This window comes from Pinus tabuliformis, chromosome 2_2 (genome assembly GCF_031772625.1).
Source record: "Pinus tabuliformis cultivar Carrire ecotype Pingquan chromosome 2_2, CPIR1, whole genome shotgun sequence".
In the NCBI taxonomy this organism is placed as follows: domain Eukaryota; kingdom Viridiplantae; phylum Streptophyta; class Pinopsida; order Pinales; family Pinaceae; genus Pinus; species Pinus tabuliformis.
Window position 1 is genome coordinate 533,707,129 of NC_142300.1, and position 22,162 is coordinate 533,729,290.

The following is a 22,162-nucleotide window of genomic DNA, read 5'->3' on the forward strand; positions in this document are numbered from 1 at the left end:
AAAAAAAATAAAGGAATCCATATCAGAGTGGATTGAGTAAATGGGAAAATTTTTAGGCTTGCTCTCACTACTTACCACATATTTCATGAGCGTTTCTCTATACAGTCTCTTTGGTTGCCCAAAGACTGAAATGGTGGCATAGGAAAGGTCTAATTGAAGGGATCCTTGGAGCTTTGCTCCCCATGATCTCGACAAGAGCATACCGTACTTTGGTGGAATGTCAGCAACCACTACATCCATGAGGATGGTCTTGTTGGGATATTGGACTAAGGAGACACACAAGTCTTTGATGAGGCCTAAACATTTCACTTGACTTGAGTCAAATGAGTACAGATCTTTGTAAGGTCTTGTAACATCAAGATTCAGTTTTTCCATAACTGCTTTGGGCATAAGATTGTGTGATGCCCCTAAGTCAAACATAGCGTTGTGCAAAACTTTGTCATGTATATGCAAATTGACATAAAAGGGTGGGATCGGTCCATGTGTTGATTTTCCATTAACTTCTGGGCCAAATAGCAGCTCTGGGGTGTCGTCTAAAACATTTACATCATCCTTAACCTCTGGCATTTGAAGTGATCTTTGAATTTGCTGCCTATATACATCGTGTTTGGCAAGTTCTGAGAGGGGAATGGATATTTTTAACTTAGCTATTTCTGTTTCTAAATTAAATGGATTTTCCAGTGGAGTCTTGGTGTTGATAATGGCAGTTTTTTCTGTTTCATTTGAATTGTCTGCGTTTTCCTCTTGTTTATCAGCGGTATGGGAAGTATTTGCTTGCAGTTTTTCAACTTCAGGAAAGTTTTTTGGAACCCTGTTCGAGATTTCTTTCGAGGAAGAAGGTGGCAAAGGCTGATCTTTGGAAGGCTGTATTTTTGTTATGTCTTCTATAGTCACTTGATGCGGGTTTGGAACAAGTATATCAGCTGGTTCTATTATGACAGCCTTGCCTTTAGTCTTGCTGGGTTGTTTGCCTTCCTTTGTTTTACTAGGTTTGGAAATGTCAATGGTCCTAGTTCTCAGCTTATATTGTTTGTGTACTTCATACACAGCGGTATCATAACCTTGTTTAAAATCAAAAGACTCGCCAGACCTAGTCTGAAACTGATTGTAATCGGGTTCATTTTGGTCTTCTTGGGACAGGACAGTTTGATGCTCGCCCTTTAGATCCATTAAGTTCATGTGAGTGTCCTCTATGGGTTCACTAGAAGTAGATCCTTCAACATAATTATCTTAGAAAGGGGGTCTTATATCATGGTCTTGGTTAGGCCTACCAGCATTTGTGTTCTGCGTTTTTCTAAAATTTGGGTTCCTTATGGTATTAGACTGTTGTCCTTCCCATGATACTTTTCTCTCCACATTTTCTACTCTTTCTCCCAGCCTTTGCAGGCCACTGATGATAGCATCAAGCTTTTGATCAAAAGCTGAGGGTTCTTCCTTAAAGGTGGTTCTTCTTTCCATTCTAGCTCTGTTTCTTTTGGCAATTAGATTGGCTTCTACGCTAACAGCAACATTTTGCATGTCCGCAAGGGTTTGAGGAGCTCTTTCTTTTAACTGGTATGCCATATCAGGGTCAAAACCATCAGGAAATTTGTACAAGGCCAGATCAGGGGGAGGCCTTAGGTTCTGTGGTATTGCGTTATACACATTATTGAATCTTGCACAGTACTCCAAAACAGTCTCTTGAGGACCTCGTTTGATCGTATCATATTCAGCTAGTATGTGCAAGGGGTCTTTCTTTTTCTCCCATCTGTTGGTAAAGGATTGGTAAAGCTCATCTGGGGTGGTTATGGAATTTGCAGAAAGTGATCTGAACCAAGTTCTTACATCACCTGTTAAACTCTGCACAAAAATTCTCATTCTTACACTCTCATCATCTATCTCGTAGTTTTCAAAATAGTCTTGCATCTTTTGGTGTGTTGAAGGGCTGTGAAAGGACCGGTGGAATCAAAATATGTGATTTTCGATTGGTACTCTTGAGGTAAAGCCCCAACATTAGCAGGTAATTGCAGGGGTGCATATCTATTAGCCATATTGGCCGGTATAAGTGGAACAACGGGGATAAGTGGAACAACAGGGACAACAGGGATAACTGGGATAACAGGAGCAACAGTAGTGGTAGTTGTAGTATGTGCAGTGAATGGAGGTGTGGAAGGAGTGCTATGAGATGTGGATGATGAACCAGGGGAAACAGGAGTTGAACGGAACAAAACTTTGACAAGAGTTGGAACACAGCTTGGATAAGCTATTTCAGGCGTTTTATCAGCGAAATCCTCTTGTCTTTCTTGCTTCCTAAGGATCTTTGGGATTATGTTAGGGTTTTCAAAAACAGCTGGAGGGTTGGGATCTGGATTTGACCTTGTATATCGTGGATTTTTCTTGGGAGCCAGCTTCCGAATTGTCTTTTGGGTATTTTTCCTGGGAATGTTTTTGTAATCAACAAGGGACTAATTAAAATTTGGGACAACTTGTTTGTAACTTAAAACTGGCATGAAGATTGACTGAAGCAGCATTTATTTACTCCTATTAATGAAAAGCAAAAAACAGTCTCAAAGGCTTCCTGGCTGACATTCAGGCTTCATCTGTAATTTTAAGGGATAAACAGCAGTTGGAAAGTTTGATTTATGGTCTCAGCGGAGCTTTCTTACCTTCTTCGTGAAACTATCTGAGGAAGTTCCCCAGCGGAGTCGCCATTATGCTATCACTCAGGTTGTCCTTAAGCTCCAGAAAAGGATACGGCCGAGGTAACCACAGACCAACTTTGGACTGCAGGTTTTAGCCAACCTGCAATCAGAGAGGGCTCTCTCTATATGATTTACGTTGAAAAGGATTTTAGGCTAGGTCTTGAGTTCAGAGGGTTTTTGTTTGTTTTTGGTGGGAAAATTGATGTTTTCAGACAGAGAGGCAAGGCATAGTCTGGAAGTTTCAAACCATTTGGCGTGGAGTCGAGGAGGAGAACTGCTAGTGCATTTCTTCGGTCACAAGAGAGGGAAAGTGGAGCAAGATAGCTGCGCATGAAACAATGTTTCAGGTTTAAATGATGGAAATAATGCTAAGTAATGAGAGGTAGTTAAGAATTTCTCAATCAGCTTAACAGATGGAGGTAACAGAGCTCTACCTAGGGGCAGTGAAGAATCCCTAGATAATTGGCCAATACAAGTGAATCCGGGTAAACATGAGCCAGGAGGAATTCATATTCATAACCAATTCAATCAGAGGAAAACATAAAGAAATAGCATAAATTGAGCATAGAGTGTATTTAAACAAATTCTAAGCTATTCTTTCTTTCTGCTATTTAGATAGTGGTAAACAATAGACAGAGGTAAGTGCACTTATTGCTTCAGGCTACAGCACAAGAATTCCATCTTCATATCTCCAAAAACATTCATTTACAACAGTCAGTTTGCTCTCCAAGCTTTCAACAATCTTTGATTATAGAAAAACTCAGGTATACAATGTGAGTCTCTAGTGAAAATTCTCAATCAACCAACCCTTGAAACAATGTAGAGGGTGGTATATATAGGGAAAAACTCTCTACTACTGCTTTTATTACAACTTGACCTAAACAGGTCTGAAAGAAAGATCATTACTTAACCTAATCCTATCCAGAAATAAATGCAAAAAATATCTCGAGCTGCGCTCAGGGCTGCCGTATCAAAACTAAGTAAATGATGTAGTCCTTGGTGGCTTGGTGCAGTGTTTTCTGCAATAAATGTGTATGGGTTTCTTCTTCTTTGCTGTCTGTCTGCATTTAAAGCTTTAACTATGATTTGAGGGCAAGGATGGGCTTACGCCTCTTGATTTGACTTTCTGGGGGGCTCATCAATGTTCAGGTGCTTCGAGCCCCTAAAAGAATCTTCGGCTGATACTATTTGGCTCTTCATCTTCCTCTGATACCCTTTGGCAATAAACCGATGCTGTTCTGACGTGCTGTGGGTCTAATCACAAATTAATGGCCGTTGTTCGCCCTCTGTTTCCTTCAAAACTGTTTTCTGCTCCTTTCCGCAAGCTTCGCGAAGAAAAATGGTTCATTCGGCGCCTTTCGAGCTTCCTGGGGGCTGCAGAATGAAAAGATTCCCTGAAGATTCCCCATTGTAGCCCAAAAAATCTAGCGATGAGCGATTTGCGCTATCAAAAACTACCTCAGAAACTGATTCCGGGGCTCCGAAGTGCGATTTTTGCTCCTTCGCGCCAAAAAGTGATGATGATGTCAGCATGACGGGACGTTGTACGATGGGTGATGTCAGCGATGATGTCAGCATGATGACGTGGAGGGATGATGTCAGCGGGTGACGTCATCATGTACGGACGGTGACGTGGCATGTACAGTGGCAGGGTACAGTGGCAGGAGGCCATGTGGCAGGTGAATGGGCAGGGGGGTGACGCAGGCAGGTGACGTGGGGCTTACGTCACAGGGGAGGGCGGTAAGTGGTTTTGGGCGCACCGCTTTAGTGCCTGGGCAGTTTTCGGGGAAGGGGCTCCGCCACACCCCAGAGCTTGACGCGTGGCGGGAGTACGGCGGGTAATACCGCCCATCTCCCGGACACTAAGCTTCGGGCGGTTCAGGGATGGGAGGGCCCGTCAGCCGTAGATCTACGGGGCAGATGATCCAACGGTTGGCGGCGATGGTCAGTTGGCGGGGGTATACGGGCAGGGAATATGCGCGGGATATTTCGAATTTGATAAAGCGCGTGGGTGGGTTTAGACTTAGGGAAAGGCAGGGTTTGAATTTACATGGGCGGGTTAATGTATTGGCGCTCGGGACTTAGGGTAAGGGGTGAAACATGGGTTTAAAATGAGCGCGATTAATGTATTTACAGTCGGGGCTTAGGGATAAGGGATAAAGCGTGGTTTTTTGTGTGCGGGTTTAAAGGTTTATGCACAAAACTTTGGTTTAGGGGCGGAAAGAGGGTTTTTTGAGGGTTTTTAGGGCTAGGGGAGAGGTTGTTAGCATGACCAGGTGTCATCTAACCCCTGTTATGACTCGGATGGGCTAAAAATAGCCCCAGATGGACCATTTTTTCCCGGACTTATAAAGAATATGGCTATATTGCCAGGGAGGGGATATTTACATAGGGGAATTTTATATACAAAGTTTTATTAGGGGAAAGGGGAAAACTGATAGGGAGTTATATAATAATGTTAATAGTTAATATGAAGGTGATCAGCAAGCACTAAGGTCAGGGACCTTAGGCTATTTTGGGGAAAAGACCTTGAAAAGAAATAAAATCCTTGAGTGAAGCAGATCTTCACCAAGGCAACTGATATGGATGATGATGAAACTAAGAGGAATCAAGCAGATCTTGACCTCTTTGGGAAGTTAGTAAGTGATTTAGGGAATTAGAAGAAAGGGGAGTTAGTGATGTCCACCTTTGAGCTCTTGTGAATGCAAAACTGCCTGCACTGTGATCTGTAAAGATATAACACTTCAAAACACAAAATTTATCATAAATCACCATTCTGCAACCTCACAGCTACCTACCCAACCTACTCACCTAACATTTTTTCTTCTTTTTGGTTTGGGTGCACTTAGACTTGCAGACCCAGATTTACAATTTTTCTTTTGAATGTTTCCTATCTAAATCTGCACTTATTTCTACCAGGGCCCAGATTAAACAGTTGGGTCCCTTTGATTCTCTACCTATCTACAAATCTGCCAAGATTAGACTGTTTGGACAGATATCATTCTCTATATTCTAAAACAGGAAATTGAAACCTAGGGAGACCAAGATTAAACAGTTTGGACCTCCCTTAAATGAAAACTCTTCAAAACTAGAACAACTCATCAAAATTGGAATCAGCAGTGGCATTTGGACTAGCACACTTCATGGCTTTTTTCTTTGGTCTCTTCTGGAAATATGGAACACTGCAGCTTGCAAAGTATGACATATTTGCCATGTAAAAATGTCAATCATGAAAAATGAAACCCTGTTGCAACAGGAGGCTAACACGCTTGATTACTGGCCAATCATGTGAATTGTTAACAAGCGCGAGATTGACCACCAGTAATGTCAATGGTTCTCAAGGTATTGCCAGTACAATCCACAAAGTGTGAAGAATGATCTGGAGTCGAACACTTGTGGAATCACCCGAACAAAGACCAATAATGCAAGCCTGTCGTCAAGTGCGAAGAACTTGCCATTGAGGCACGCAAGCTCCAAGGTACCCGAAAGGATTCTCTAGATCAACTTCCTGGATAATGAGTTGATGTCGACAAGAACCAATCCATTATAGGAGGGCCATAATGTTTCCCACATCAACAACACAAGACAAGGACCAAGATGAAGATGGATGAAATAAAGAAGCAGAGGAGAATGTAAGGGTGCAAACTGCAGAAGGATTAAGCCCTTGAACATATCAGCGACACGACTCCAGAATGTGGTAGCATTTTTGTACCAAGGGAACAAGGATCAAATGGATTGAGGCAAAATGAAAAACCCAAGCCTCGAAAGGCCAATGACGATGTGAGGATATCCCAAACCCAGTGAGAAGCAAAAGTGTCGATGTTCAAGAGCGACTAGCTGCCATAGGTAACCAATGGAATATTTCCAAATTCTTCCCCCACCATCGCTAGCGAGTACCCCAATTATTTTTGAAAGCAAATCTTGAAGGGGATAGCATATGATTGTAATATAAGTTCGTCCTTCAGACAAATCCAACCTAGTGAAATTTTAATGAGCCCTAGGGAGGAGAAGCTCGGGTCTCATCATGGTGACAAGTCCAATTTTGTCAGGTTTTAACGAGTTTGACATAGGTAAAACTCAGAGTCTCTTTCATGTTTAGAGAGTTTGAAAAAGACATAGAAAGGAAAACTCCAGAGGGGCCCTTTTCATAAGTTTGTGTCTCTCAACCCTGAAAAGGTAGAAAACAATACTTGAGAGAATCGCTTGACCATTTCGGTCAAGGAGTACTTTTCATAAATAGTGCTTCCAATCCAAAAAAGTAGAAAACTTACTGGACACACGACGTTTTGCAACCAGGAACGAGCTTGAAATGACAAGGTCTTGGCCATATTTTCATTTTTAAATGGTCAGAAAAGAGCTGAAAGCAAACCCCTATTTTTATTCTCTTTAACGAGTCAAAAAGGGAAAAATACTCAACAATCTTTTCATCTGTTACAAGTCAAAAAAGAGCTTAAATATGACTCGTCAAACATTTTGTGATATTCACCAAGAATGTATCGATCATCTCCCATATCCGTAACACCTGTTACTGTACAAAGAAATCCAAGCGTAAGACCCATTCGACAAGAATACATGTTTAATGTTCAAACCTAAGTCAAAACCTTAAAAACCATAGTCAAAACCCTAAAAACCATAGTCAGAAAATCCCTAAATACCATAGTTAAAAACCTAAAAACCATAGTCAAAACCCTAAATTTCAAAAAAAGGTTATAAAAGGGCATATGGTAAAAAATAATTTACACTGTGTTTGTTTTAACCATGGTGAAAACTTCAAACTACACATACCTTACGAAATTTCATGGTCGATTCCTGAAGCTTTGTTGGTTCATTGCTTCCCAAACTCTTTACAGGTAAACACTTCACCCGTTCTCTTGTGTTTTGTGTTAATTTTAAGCATAATTTCATCTTTTTGGCTTGATTTGGGAGGAATTTTTGTTTCACGAATTCCGCTCGGTCATTGCAGATTTCCCCTTTGGGGTTGCGACAACCAAGAAATCTCAACAGGAAAAAATCAGGATCATCGCAGGAAAGTGATGTACCCCTGCGACGATCCGAGAAATTATGAACTATTCAAACTAGACCATCATAGCTGTTTTAGAAATAGCTGCGACGAGTGCGGAAAAACACAAAATTTTCATTTTTAAACCAATGTGGCATATGAAAATGGGTAAACAAATTTTAATAAGAGAATGCTAGTGCGTGTAGGTGCAAAATGGTGTTCTCCTAGCAAGAACGAACCCATGATGATGATGACGAGAGAGAATTAGCCAATCCTCAGTGTTTGAATGTCCTCCAGAACTACAGACTGCTAAAATTCTTCTTAACATCGCCATTGAGAGTGCAACTAGATCTCCTGGAATACTTAATTCGGTCATGGAACCCAACGGAGGGGAAATTCATCATCCGTGGACAAGAGGTTGACTTTGATACCACAGATATTTATTTTCTAACCAGTTTATCATGACGAGGGGAGAGACCCCGCATGGGTGGTGTGTGAATTACCAATGATACCTTAGATATGCTCATTGCGCGAGTGTGCCTATGGGCGTGAAAATCCTCCACTAGTGGTGAGTTATAGATACCCACAGTGAACGATTTGTCACTACGAGTGTTTTTATTCACCATCACAAGGGAAGCTGGTTCCCAAGCCCAGCACGAGGCCACCAAAACTCAGCTACAGCTGCCTTTAGACTATCTCAATCCTACTATGTTTGACTGGGCAGAGGCTGTGTCTCTAAACATGAAGAGGCAGCTGACCAAATGCCAGAGAGGTGAGAGGAAGTAGTTTGGGTATAGTTCGATCTTGATACTACTCATGCTGGAGCGGGTACTTATCCTTCAGCTACATGACATGCGATTGGGGTGGCCTGGACCACGAGAGACCCGAATAACTCAGTGGGCTCATGTGATGCCATAGGGAAGCAGCGACCAGCCAGTGTCATGGGGTCCCGAGTTTATGGAGTGGCTACATCGTCAGTAGGTGGTGGTCGAGGATTGGCCATATATAGGGATGGACTTCAGGGGAGACCCTGACATGCTGCTTCCACCTGGAGAGCAGTGGGATGAGAGAGGTAAAATACTTGGTTTGACCACCAAACTTTTTGTATTTTGGTTTTTTGTTTTTTTTGTTTTTGGATTTTAAATATATATGCCCTGATAATTATGCTCAAATTTATGTAGACATCAGACCGAAGAGACCAGTAGGTCTTGCTCCTACGACGCGGAGGGACAACAGAGAGATCACCTTGCCACCTCTGGGTGGAGATGCTAAGGAGAAAATAGCCTGAAACCTAGAGGGCTTGACTGAGGGGATCCCTGATTACAGAGGATTCAAGGAGATCCCGAGACAGTACCAATGACACACTGCGGGTGTGTCAAACAGTGTACATAGGCTACTCAGACGAGTGGTTCGTGCAGTGGTCTGCTATAGAGAGCAACACCCATAGTAGACTTCTAGGTTTCATTTTCTGATGTTTTGAGAGACATGTGTCTCATGATGTAACCTGAACATATATATTTTTTGGACATATACATATATTTTTTGAGCGCCTTGGTGCACAACACACGATATACATCTATTTATGTTTTACTGCATCTACCTATTGTGTCTAAATACTTGTGTATGATTTTTATAAATTGCGTAAATGTCTATCTAATACATGGTTTGCCAATGCATCAGTTAACGTATTTAGCCTTCTAGGAATGTGTTGAAATGTGATATAATCAAAATTTCTTTCCAATAAGTGAACACGTAAATACAACCTTAAAATTTGAGGATTTCTAATGGAATAATGCCTGTTGAGTTGAAGAACAACAAGCTGAGAGTCCAGATTCACAATCAACGCATGAATATTGAGGTCAACAGCCTTAGCCAATAATTCGATGAAGACACTATTTTCAGAGACATTGTTTGTGGTACACCCTAGAAAAACACCTTGAAGGTCTACTAACTCACGGTGAGGATCGTAGATCACCCATGCCGCGAAGGAAAGATTTCGGGTGCTGCGACAAACACCATCAGTGAAACCAATATAAGGTGCAACAGACATCTGTAGAAGAAGTAAAAATACACAATAAGCAGCAAATGCTTACACACCAAGCCAAACATGTATAAAATTAAAAGCACACTTATGTACACAGCAGATGCACGAAAGACTCATGCATAGTATTTTTTAAGATAAAGCCCATTCCGGGGCTTATCCAAAGGGTTTCCTTCATATTCAATTAGCTCATAGGCCCCTTTCTGAAAAATGCACTTCACAATATAAGGCCCGTGCCACATAGGTTTGAATTTGCCTGCACCTAGCTTATCATTCACTTGATCGTATAGCAGGACTAAATCTCCCTCAGTGAAAGAACGAGGAGTAACAGGCTGATCGAAGTGAGTTTTCACTCTCTTATTCTGTGCTTCGATGACTAAAGAAGCAAGTTGATGGGTCTTGTCTAAGCACTCTAGATAAAGCAGACGTTCTTCTACGGGAGTAGTATTTGGGATTAATTTGACAGCTAACTTGAGAGAAGGTATTTCGCATTCAATCAGAAGGGTAGCCTCTAGACTGTAAATGAGTTGAAATGGTGTGAATCTGGTTGCATCCTTCACTGAGGTATGGTAGGCCCATAAGGTGGAAAACAACATCAAGTGCCAATTAGACTTGTGCATTCCAATGGTACGCTGAAGCATCGTAACCAACACCTTGTTGACGACTTCAACTTGGCCATTGGCCTAAGAGTAATAAGGCATTGAACTATCGTGATGCAAGCCTAACTGGGTCGTTAACTTAGTTATCATATAACCACGGAAATGAGAACCGTGATCAGTGACAATCGCCTAAGGGACTCTAAATCGAGTAATCACATGATTGAATAGGAATTGCACAGTTTTCTTACCGTCATTGGACAATGAAGGCATCGCTTCAACCCATTTTTTAAAATAATCGATGGGAATGATAATATACCCATGCCCCCCGGCCAAGTGAAGGTTATAGGTCATGAAATCTATACCCCATTTAGCAAAGGGGCCAACGATAATGATAGGATGCAAAGGGGATGGTGGCTCACGCATCTTCCATTGGTAAATTTGGCACGCATGGTAGGAACGGACAGCGAGAATGCAATCCTTAAAAATAGAGGGCCAAAAACCAACATGAAGGATTTTTTGGGCAGTGGCATAACCAGACATATGGCCACCACAGTCCCCAGAGTGGCAGTCATTCAAGACTCATTCAGCTTCCTCCAATGTCAAACAATGACGGAGAACTGAATCAACGCCGAGACGGTACAAGGTGTCCCCAACAATACGATAAGGCTAAGAATGGCGATGAATACATCGCCGAGCATCCTTAGACAAATCAAGATGGAAGGAAGACATCTGGAGGTAGAAAATAATGTAACCGTACCAGGGATTGAGGGTACTGATCAAGAAAAGGGTATCGTTCAAAATGTGATCCTCTATCTGAGAGGGAGTGGTAGCAGATGGTAACAAGCAAATTAACTCAATGAAGATGAGGGACTTCTTGGACTTGGCAGTATTAAACTCCAAATCGAACTCTTGAAGGATAACGATCCATTTCGAGTACTTGCCCCCCAACAATTCACGTGACAAGATGTACGTCATCAGGTTGCAATCCGAAATCGTAGTTGTTGTACGCAACAAAATATAATGACGGAAACATTGGACAACCTGAACAACTGCTAAGGCGAGCTTCTCGACATAAGAATATCAAGTCTCAGTGTCAAGGAGGTTATGGCTAAGATAATAGATAATGTGCTCGGAACCATCGTCGTTGTCTTGAACCAAAACCATGCCAATAGTGTTGTCAGTAGCAGTGAGATAAAGGGTGTAGTCATGATGGTAGTCAGGTGGACGTAATAAGGGAGTAGAAACAAGAAGTGCCTTGAGTTGCTCGAATGACTTTTGGGCAGTGTCATCCCAAACAAAGGGAGTGTCACGCTTAAGGAGACGCGTATAACCTTTAGCAATCTCAGCGTAGTTAGGGATAAAACAATGTAGGAAATTGGTTTTTCCCTACAAACTCTGCAATTGATGCAAAGAAGCAGGAGGAGCAAGATTCAATGCAGCCTCAACTTTGAGGGGGTCGAGATGAATACCCTCTTTAGAGATGACAAACCCAAGAAGTCTATTGGATTTGACGCAAAAGAAACACTTATGTGGATTAAGACAAATACGGTAATGTTGACAGCGAAGAAAAATCTCGTGAAGGTGGTTTGGATGGTCAGAATGTTTATTTGAATGAGCTAGGAGGTCATCCAGATATGGTTGAATAATGTGACAGATGTCATGAAATGCATAGGACATTGCTCGCTGGAAAGTGGCACCAGCATTTTTAAGGCCGAAAGGAAGCTTCTTGTAAGCAAAGGTACCCCACAAGTAGATGAAGGCAGGTTTTTGTTCATCGGCAGGTGAAATATTAATCTGGTTGTAACTAGAAAAGCCATCCATAAACGAGAAAATCTCACTCCCAGCACAATCGTCGATGAGCTGGTCAATAAAGGGCGTAGGATAATTATCGTTTGGATAAGTGCGGTTGATGTCACGGTAATCAACACAAACCCTAATAGTGCCCTGTTTTTTGGTCACAGGGACAATATTAGAGACCCAGTCAATCAGTGGGATAGGGTAAATAAACCCTGCCTTGAGAATTTTTTCAACTTCTCTCTTAATAGTCATGGATTTTCTTGGATGCATGGGACGTAAATGTTTGGGAATAGGCTTCGCACCAGGGTACGTAGGTATCTCGTGGATCACAATACTTGGGTCAATACTGGGCATCTCCTCGTATGACCAAGCGAAGACATCGTGAAACTCTTTGAAAAGGTCGGTATATAGCTGAATCTCCTAGGGAGTACAGGTAACTCCAATGTGAATATTCTCAACAATCCCTGGTTTGACAGAGATGTCAATGGGCATAGTTTGCGTAATATTCCCCATATTGCCTTCAGAAAAAACTTCATGAATCTGAATAGGCATCTGAAGTGGCTGAGAGGGAATACAAGAAGCAAACTTCTCTAGATAGGTAGTCATGGCCCCATGGCTTGGGAGAAATGAGGAACGATGGTGATGATCGAACCAAGGAGGATCCTCAAAAGACATAGTCTCTAAAATTGCTTCATCGGAAGGAAAAGTCTCCTGTAATGGATCTGAAGAAACAATATCTCCGAGCTAAGGGGATTTCACATACGTGTCGAGAGATCTGCTTAATGGAGCAGGATCGGAGGATGAAGCCAATGTTGAAACAATTTCTACATAGTTGAGCTCGGCAGGACTCAACGGCATGACGTCACCCCAGGAGTCTACCTAATCGATGGGGGGATCACCTAAGGATTAGAATAGATAGAGATCATGTTAATGGGGGTGATTTTGGGAGGTGGAAGCGAAAAGACACCCATAAGGGTAGGATATTTGAAGAGTCCAGTGCCCACACTTTCATAGGGAATGGTGGTATGCTCCACAAATGGAACGTTGCCATCCGAAGAAGAAGAGGCGAAGAAGGACAGTTGATCAACCGTGACAATTTTCCCTTGGTGGGGAAAATGGAGTACACAGAATAGAGATGAAGCCACAGCGTGCATGGCGTATGTCCATCTTCGACCTAACAAAAGGTTGTAAGTCAAATTTGCGTCAACAACCTCGACTTCAACCTCAACGATCTTCCCCTCTAGAGTGATAGGCAAGCACGGGAGGATACCAAATGGATGGGAGTCTCTTCCATCGAAGGCTTCCAAAGTATTAGGAGATTGACTCAATGACGGTGAACCAATGGCCTTCCAACAAGCAACGGACATGATGCAAGTGGAGGCGCCCTCATCAATAACAGTACAGTGAATATTCTTCGAGTTAATGATGACTTGGATGAGGAAAGCAATCTGATGAGGCAATCGCAGTACATGATTGTCAAGATCGAAAGTAATTAATTCTGAATCGACCAGTTCAATGCCACCAATGGCTAATAACAAAGACTTCTGTTGGGAGGGACAACTATGGAGGACTTCCAAAGTGAACATAGCCGAAGGGCTTGGGCTAAGTCCTCAACAATGCTATAGTGCTGTGCAGCATGGGCATTGGGGTTATAAGAAGATTTCCGGAGCACTCCCTTGGTAGGAGGTCAAATGACAGACTTAGTGCTAGGTCGTTCAATATGAAGAGGGCCAGAACTGGATGAAGGAACATTTGAAGGGACTTCAGGTTCCTTTCTGGCGAGTGGAGGATATTCTTTCAATCAAGTACTTATATGAATGGGAATAGTCCTAGCCATAAAAACTTGAGAGCCAAAAGTGGAAGAGGACTGAGGTTGATCGACCACCATTTGGGTTTGCTGAGAGGGAAAGGGCTCTTTAAGTATAGCAAGAGTGCTCGAAGTCCCTTTAAGCAAATGACTAACTTCAGACCATCAAGGATAGTCTTTAGTGTAGTGATCCTCGTCACATATAAGACAAGGATACTTGGGTTTGCACTTCGAACCATCATCGATAGGAGGCTTTGGAGGATCCTGCTTCGGTGGATCGCCCTCATTTTTGCCTTTTCCCTTTTTCTTACGTTTCGAAGCTTTATCTACCATGGTGGACTGGATGGCATTGACTTTAGAGGTTTTTCCAGCATTAGGAGTAGACAGAGAAGAATTATCACTAGAAGTAGTAGGTTTTTTCTTCGCCTGATTCGTGGAAGACTTTCGGGAAGATGAAGCCACAGAACCAATAACATTGTCAACGGAAGGTGTAGAAAGGGCTTTAGAAGTTCTGGGTCATGGAGCATCAGGCAAGGGATCATACAGCGTGCTGGATTGGGAATAAACCAAATCAAGATACTGAGCATTCACAACAACTTGCTCTTCAGTAACACATGCCCCCATAGCGATATCGTGGACTATCGGACCGATAAAGGAGGTTGTAAACCAATCAGTCAGAAGTTGGTTAGGGATCTAGAACTTAATCAAGTGGTGGTGCCTTCTCCATTCATGAATGTGATCAAAGATTTGCGTTGTCATGTCTTGTTTCAAAGATGTAAGGAGGTGTGTTCCCATTTCATAATGAATCGATAACTGAAAGTGGGTAAGAAATTCGATTGCAAGCGAATTGAAATCCTGGAAAGTTCCACGAGCAAGTTCAATATACCATTTCGCAGCGGAACCAGTGATAGTCCGTTGGAAAAGAAATAGACGGATAGAATCATTAAGCCATGATTTTGATGAGCACTAGAGGTGATAAGTCATGACATGAGCTTGAGGGTCCTCTCTAGATTTACCATCAAATTTAGGACAATCATCGGGAATTTTAGCTGGAACTAGTGGCCAATATGGATTATCAAGGATCGGATCATTTGTTAGCTTGGACACATCAAGCAGTTCCAAGGTTGCTAGAAAAGGTAATTGAGGATTAAAGGACATCATAGGGCTATCATAAGAGCCAGCATTAAGGTTCCATCCAGCTCCTTGTTGCCCCCATGGGTTTTGGCCATAACGATTTTGCCCATAAGGGTTCTTTCCATATGGATTATAAGTATAACCTGACAGTTGACCCAGGTTTTGACCACCAGCAACCCATTGGTTACTAGCTTGACCAACAAGAGCATCATAGGGCTGCTAGAAATTTTGATAAGGATTGACCTGTGGTTGCTGGTAATATTGATACGAAGCATCGTGAGGTTGCCCTTGGGGTTCCTGAAGTACTTGGAGACCGTATTGTGGCTAGCCTCCAAGCTACACTTGAGGCCCAGGCTGCATTTGATAAACAAGTGGGGCTTGAAATCTTAACCTGAGTTTGGAGACCAGGTTGGGTCTGGAGTCCATCCTGAGTCTAGAAACCGGGTGGGGCTTGAGAAACAACGAGTGCTTGAATGCTCGGTTGACTGGGAGATGGATTGGTTTGGCTAGACTGATGTCCTTATTGAAACTTGGGTTGACCCAACTGGCTAGAAGGCGGGCCTTGTTGGCACTAAGGTTGGCCTATTTGCCTAGAAGGTTGAACTTGTTGGGTAATACGTTGACCTTGCTGAAATTGAGGCTGGCCCATTTGACCAAAGGGTTGACCTGGCTGGATAGTAGGCTGGCCTATTTGACCAGAGGGTTGACCTAGCTAGACAGTAGGTTGGCCTTGCTGAATCTGAGGCTGGCTTACTTTACCAGAGGATTGACCTTACTGGACAGTAGGTTGGCCTTGTTGAATCTAAGGCTGGCCTACTTGACCAAAGGGTTGACCTTGCTGGGCAACAGGTTGGCTTGGTTGGAATTGAGGTTGACCTGATTGACCAGAAGGTTGCCCTAAATGAACAAAAGAGGAACCTGTAAGGGCCAAAGGTTGTCCCTGTAAGGGTTGTCCTTGTAGGCCTAAAGCTTTCCCTTGATAAGGTTCCCCTTGATAGGGTTGCGAGTATGAGACTAGGCAACTGATAATGGAACGGAAACTTCAACCATAGGTTCAGCGGGGAGGGACCTAGTGTGATAAATATGAGCCCCTCGAGGATCATAATAGTGTAATGGATTATGTGGATAGGATGGTGGTTGGGAGCCCAGAAGGTTATGATTCGGGTTTTGAAGAGAAAACATGTATTGCTCATATGACCACCCTGCCAGAATGGAGCTGCAAGAGAGCAAGATATTACCTGTAGGATTAACTTCTCTAGACACCGAGGATGAAGGACCATCATTAGTGGCTTCGACGAAAGGCCCAGTAACAGTGGTAACCACCGAGGACGCAATAATGACACTAACAGCAGGAGCTATAGAGGCCAGACAAACAGTAGGCATTGATGGAACGAACATGACTGATACATTGTGAATCTGAGGTATGAAAGGTTCTAAGGTCGGGGTTATAGAACGAGACCCCACATAACTCCAGTTTAGAGACATGGAACTCATGATGTCAGACAAGGTGCGATAGCATAGGGGCAATGTCATGCCAAGACCCGAGTGAAAAGGGAAGCCCTTCGAGGGAAGAGGAATTTCTCTACTTGACACAAGGTTCTATTCACTGGTAACAGGGCTTGTCTCATCCATGTCAGAAGAAGACATTGCAACCGAAACACTAGGGGGAGTAAACGGGAAGTCCTCTTCTGAAGGTTCCTAAAGAGGATTCCAATTGATATCAAAAGGCTCCCCTCTCAGAGCTCGAGATTCAAGAGGTTGAACACTTGGGACAATGGGAAGGGTACCACCAATAGTCGACACCTTAGAAGAGATAACATATGTAGAGTCTTCATCGCTTAGTAAAGAGGATAGAATCAATGAGTCTACCTGGATGGCCTAACTCGAAATCAGAGAAAAAGGGATAATCAAGTAGGGTTGCAACTCTAAGCAAACCAATAACACGGCCAAGATTAATAGGTAAAATGAGAGTGTGGACAAATAAATTTTATGACATAGGAACGAAACTTGACCTTTTCATATTTAAAGAGTTGAGAAAAAGGACAAAAGATGACTCTAATTGCCTTCAAATGTTTAATGAGCCTAAAACGACGAGTGCTCGGATGATCCTTTTACTTTTAAGGAGTCAAAAAGGAATGAAAGTGACTGCTCTGGAGTACTAGACAAGAGGTTTACCAAACAAATTGAAAAACTGCATATACACCTTGCTGATCAAATGAAAGAGAAATGACGAAGGACTTTCCGTACTACAGTCAATCTTCCTGAATGATGTGTTCAGTGCGTTACGATTCATAAGGTGGTAGACTCAGCTTCCTATGGATAATAGGATGATAACCTAGTGGGGTCTCCCAATATATACTGGACGGTACGGGGAGCACAAATCTGTACTAGTATCTATTGGATCACGGAAGGAGGAATCACCCAACCTTAGTGAACACAATAGTAACTAGGTTTAATGACCTCAGAGCACGTCTCTAGCCTAGATCTCTAGATAAGTGTGCATTAAGTTCCAATGTGTTGTTAAGTTCATTCAATAGATTTTAAGAGTTAATCTTGAATTAAGTTTTGGTTTCAAGGTCCTACTGAATGTGTTTCAACAATTCATAGGATGCAACTACAATGAGTAAAACACCATTCCTTTCAATGAAAAACTACCTAAATGAGGGTAAGGGGTTCACTTCCAAGCGAGAAAAAATAATAACAAGCAAGTGCAAGAAATGCAATGCATGCAAGCAATCCAATCACTAGGAAACACAATGCATCAATGCACTTATCTCGCAACTACTAATGAAAGATTTGAACTTTTCTTTCTAATTTCTCAATCATGAAAAAATTCACTAATGAGAGTGCACTTTCACTTTCGTATGCTGTATGAATGCAATATTTTTTATTTTTTGGGATTTAATAACAAAAAAGAAAATGCAAGCCTGATTGATCCAAACAAATGTAATCTATGTTTGATAGTGTGGAAATCAAATCAACATGAGAAACTGGTTCAATAACCAAACACTACAGACCATTAAGAAAGAACACAAGCAATAGAACAGCTTCAAACATACCAATTAGATGGTTGTGGATGAATCTTGGAAGGATAAGCAACCCAAACAATTGACTTCTTGATGAAACGTTACAAAGATTTAGGCCACACAGCCTGAAAACACAAGACTAAAACAAATGAAACCAAGCAGAAAGTGCCTTAACAAAATACAACCAAAACAAGTTTGATAAGAGACAAGAGAGAGCAGGGGACAAGCAACACTGGTTGATTCAGGAGGTAAGGCTGTGAAAAACGACCTTACAAAAATCGTCGCAGGGGTCTAACTAGCAACCTGAGATGAGAGGCAAATCATTGCAAGCAAAAAGCTAGAAACTGAGTGACGTCGTCGCAAGAGTACACCTGTCTTCGGCGATGGTATGATTTGATGAATCGTCACAGTTGTATGAAGGGATATCCGAAACGTATAGCTCGATCAAAGAGGGCAATCATGAGTCGTCACAGCTGTTAAGATCTAAACAACAACAATCTCAATTAAGAGGAAAAACAAAGAAAAAACACCTAAAAGACACCAGAATAATCTCTCAAACAGTTAGAGGGACTACCAGATTTACTCAAGTAATCCAAAACACTGATGGCTTAGTCCCAAAACCAAGAGACACTATGTAATTCAATCAAAAACAAATCAAGAGCAAAACAAGAGACAACACACAAAGGACTCCCCAGCAGAGTCACCAACTTGTGATGTAGGTAATGTTCCCTCTGTAGATAGAGGCAGCCCCTCTAGCCCTAGAGTGGGTCTAGTCATAGAAAGACAAAACAACAACTAATTTCCTTAAATAGTTGTTGTTGTAAGAACCTACCTTATGTCGGTGTTCGATGGAGCCTTTCTTATGCTACTGTAGCTATCGTTTCCTTCTCCTCAATGAGCAATTCACTTGAAACAACACAAGAGAACAACAGAACAAATAATAGAGCACAACAATGAACTATTCACTTACAGAGTCAAGGAACCATAAGCTATCAAATATATTTTACACATGACATAGGAAATCACCATTGATTGTATTAATATGAGAAAAAGAAAATCTTACAACCAAGCCTTGACGTCGCAAGCTTCTTTGAAGGGTCCACTTAGTATGTCTCCTCAAACATTCACTCTCAAAAGGTCTCCCAAAAGGCTGATATCTCTCTCTCTCACCCAAAAGCACTAGTATAGGGCTAAGGGAATCTACAACCAATTGCTAGACTATCAGAAATTCACACTGCAAACTATCAATCTCACACCAAAACTAGCTAATTTGCTCAATACCAAAAAACTAGCTAATCATAGCAATGGGGAATGATTTTATAAGAGGAGGAGCCTCCATAAATGAGGGAGAGGGAGCTTATCTTCAAGGGAGGTTTCTCAAAAGGTGGAACCACCATCTCAAAGGAGGAAAGGTGAACCTCCTTGACCCAACAACCAGTTCTAGAACCACCCAGAAGCATTTTGTTCAAGCTAATTCGCCTTATCTCGGTCGTCACGAGTCAAACACTAGGATAAGAGACAACGTCACGGGGCAACAGTGTATTCAGAGATATCATCACAAGAAGGATATTGAGGACTTGTGACGAGCCCTAAAAACTGACTGTCACAAAGAACAGATGTACCCCTACGATGATGTCACGATGTTCTAGTCCACTTCAGGTTATCATCGTAAGCAGAATGAGGTTATCTTGTGATGATCTTGGAACATGGGTAAAAATGGTTAATCTTCGGGATTTAAGAGAATTTTTAATCTTCTTGAATGATTTGGAAGATGTGGACGCATTTGTTGATGTATGACATAAAACAAATGCCATTCAGGGACCAACTCTACCTGGGACCAGGGGATGCGGGGTTGGTGACAAAATACTATGTAACAGGGTACTTCACGTGAGATTGCCCTAATCCTAAACACCCTTCATTTCAATACTGTAGATAGTTTGACCATTCCATAGAATAATTTCTGGTGTTAATAGCTAAGATGCAACAAAAGAAAACACAGCCTCAGCATCCTATGCAAAATTTACAAATGATGAGGGCTGAAGCCCGCGAGGAGGATCAGAGCATTAATGTTGTACTAAGAAGCGTATGACAACTGGCTGAGATAAGGGTAAGTAGCCTAAAGAAGATGGATGGGTTTAGAAAGCTCTTGAGAAATAAGTTAGCTTTGATCTTAATCATGCTAAGGAAACATTCATGGAAGCCAAGAAGAGCTTCGCTGAGGCCTTCACCTCAGGAAGTTAGGACAAGACACAAGAAACCAGTGCGACACAAGATGTTGATCCTTCCATACTCACTACCATTTTGGAGACTTGCATGAAGTTACTGCATGACAAGAAGGTTGTGGAAGGATTGCAGGACTTAATAGACAAGTGCACAAATAAGGAAAAAAATCCTTCGGAGCAATGCACGGTTAGAAAAATCGGTAAGCATAAGGTGTGAACAAGGCAAGAGATGCGGCTAACAACACAGATAGGTGACTATGAAATGGACCAGGTCATTTTGGATTTGGGGTCCGATGCGAATGTTCTACCAAAAAATACATGGGAAAGGATGGGGAGACCTGCAGTGCAGTGGTCTTCGATTCAGCCTAGGATGGGGAATCAGAATAAAATCATCCCCATGGGATGCTTATATGGAGTAGCAGTTGATATTGAAGGTGTGAGTGTAGTAGCGGACTTTCAAGTTATAGAAATTGTTAACAACAACAATTTCTACCATGCACTCCTGGGAATCCACTTAGATATTGACATGAACGGGGTCATTAATTTGAAAAAGAGGACAACGTCATTTCAAAGAAGTCACTTCGGTTTATAGTGCCACTGAATCCTGCAAAAGGGGCGCGCTATACTAAACCAGTCTGCAATTATATGGAAAGTGACGATGAGCTGGATCAAATCTACAAGATAGCAGCGCAAGAACAGGATTGGATCAATTTAAGAGCAGATGGACGGATTGCATGGGAATGGGAAAGTTCTTGCACTTCTAATTCAGATGAGGAATTAGAGCATTGGCAAAACCTCTTACATGAAGTTTCTACATTATGATGCAATATGATGATGAAGTCATTGCACTATGTTTCATCGGAGGTAAGAAAGTTACCTTACTATGATGGTTTGACTGGCGTAGATATGTTTTTATAATTTGAGCGTGAAGTCCCTGAGGACCACCACTTTTAAGCCTTGGAGTTGGAGTTGCATGCTATGCCCGCATGATGGTGTGGTACGCATAAGGATAGTTTTACTGGATGGCAAGATTACAGGAGAATGATGAAGCTACGATTTGGGCATGTCAATACCAGAATGATTTCAAAGTACAATGGAAGAGATGATTTGTATGATCACCTGGCAAAGTGGACTAAGGTGTGGGGGATAGAACCACGGCCAGAATGGGTACATATATTTTTTCATACCTTGGATACAATCCCCATGAACTGGTACCTTGAAATAGACCTCCCCCATGACACTGTGGAATGGGATGTATTGAAGGAATGTGTCTTATTGACTTTCATCTTCGAAGATGGCTTTGCAAGAATCGTTGAAGCACTTCAACAAATTAAAGCGGTTATCTTCAGGACACTGAAGGAACTAATGGAATGGACCCAACCGAACTGGAGCACCTAGCTACGCCATGCATTGGAATGCTGTAATGTGACCACTAAAGAGGAGGAAGAATACCCTAGGAATATCAATATTCCAGAGACAGAAGGAAATTGCAAAGTCAAAGGCCCACAAGTAGAGAACCAAAACATCTCCGCACCTTTGAAAATGAAGCAAGTAAACATTGGCACTGAAGAAGAAACAAAGTTTACAAAGATTGGAAACTATTGGGACGATGCTTCAGTAGACAAAGTTGTTGAATTACTTCATAAATATTAGGATCTCTTCCCCACTAAGATTTTGGATTTAAATGGCATACTTGGTGATTTGGGCATTATGAAGATCACATTGAAGCAGGACACAAAGCCTATAAAATAGAGGCCTTATCACCTTAACCCTAAGTATAACGAAAAGATTTGCCAAGAGCTAGATAAAATGCTCGAGGCAAGCATTATAGAACCTGTTGAAGAGTCTGATTGGGT